Raw genomic sequence first — 1,492 nt, forward strand, 5'->3', positions numbered from 1 at the left:
GACGGGGACGTAAAGGGGCCACAGATGCCTGTTGAGCAATTTGTCCTTATCTCGGTGATGGGCAGAAGCTCACGATATGGGTCAGGTATTAAATATCGTGATGCAACATATAAAAACTCATGTTTGCCCTCTTACGTCTGCTGTTGGAGCGTTATGTTTTGCTTTGTTTGGAACCTTTTAACTTTCTGCTTCTGCTTCTCCCCGCACCAGATGGATCACACCTCCTTCCCCTGCGGCTGCACCAAGGACGGCTGCGGCAACACCGAGGGCAGGATCGAGTTCAACCAGGCCCGAGTGCAGACCCACTTCATCCACACCATCATGAAGCTGGAGCTGGAGAAGCAGCAGCAGAGCAGCGAGAAGGCGGCGGAGGCCGAGCCCCCGTTTCGGGAGCGGGTCCCCCCCCCTGGAGGGGGCGGGGAAAACGGGGAAGGGCTCTCCGGAGGAGCGCGCTGTGCCGCTGGCACCCGCCTTCCAATTCAGCCCCGACCTGGAGGCCCTGGGGGAGAACAGCTGCAGCAGCGACATGACGGACTCCTCCATCTCCTCCCACCCCAGCGAGGACCTGGAGGAGCCCTACGAGAGCCTCCCCTCTGACAAATCCCAGTCGGACGTGGACGACGACGGCTTGGCGCGCATCCTCCACTTCAATGACTCAGATGCCGAGGAAGAGGGTGGCCACAGCCAGGGTGACCTGAGCTGCTTCCACCCCACCGACTTCTTCATCGAGGACCATGGCGGCGAGGCCAAGCCTGTCCCTGGCCACTTGTCCCACCTCTCTGAGTGCCTGGATGAGAACGCCAACCAGGACGGCGGCGGTCTGCTGGAGGATGCTGCCCACGTGCGCTGCGACGGGCTGTCCTGCTGCGCCGCGTCCCCGGCCGAGCCCTGCTCCAAGAGCTACGCTGACCTCAGCCTTTCCTCTGACTCCTTGGATTTCTTCCAGTCCTTCTCGGACTATAACTTGGGACCCCTTTACAACTCCTTAAAGGAGTATGAGAACCTTGATAACTTCTCAGCATTACAGTTTCAGTTGCCTAATTTCCCTGGCTTCCCACAAGCTGGAGATCAGGGCTCCTGTTTCTTGGAGTCCCTCATCGGTTTGTCCGAATCCGTCCCCGAAACCCCAGCCCCTTTCACAGACAATCAACTTTTGGAGGATGCCATCAAGTCATCGCTGATGGAGACGGTGAAAGTGTGAAAAGCCCGTGTGGCTGGGGTGGGAAGGACCAGCGCCAAAAGCAAAACCAAGGAATGGTTGGACAGACAAACTTTCACCGAAAGGATGATGCGCTACTCAAAAACAAGGCGGAAAACAACAACAACAACAACAACAACAAAGACTTTCTAAGCAAACAAACTATTTTTGGTCTTTATAGAGCGTGGACGTTTTGACATACTGCAGCTACAATCAGTCCTCTTGCTGTTTGTGCAAAAATTTCTAACCTTTCATGACAGGGTGGGGTAGGGAGGGAGGGAAAAAGACTTTCAC

At 55.9% G+C, this 1,492-nt stretch overlaps 1 pseudogene; it reads left to right on the plus strand.

Annotated features, from left to right (window-relative positions):
• Positions 1-210: 210 nt before the first annotated feature.
• LOC104613737 lies at positions 211-1,201 on the plus strand (annotated as a pseudogene).
• Positions 1,202-1,492: the final 291 nt, after the last annotated feature.

This window comes from Phaethon lepturus, unplaced genomic scaffold (genome assembly GCF_000687285.1).
Source record: "Phaethon lepturus isolate BGI_N335 unplaced genomic scaffold, ASM68728v1 scaffold53029, whole genome shotgun sequence".
NCBI lineage: Eukaryota > Metazoa > Chordata > Aves > Phaethontiformes > Phaethontidae > Phaethon > Phaethon lepturus.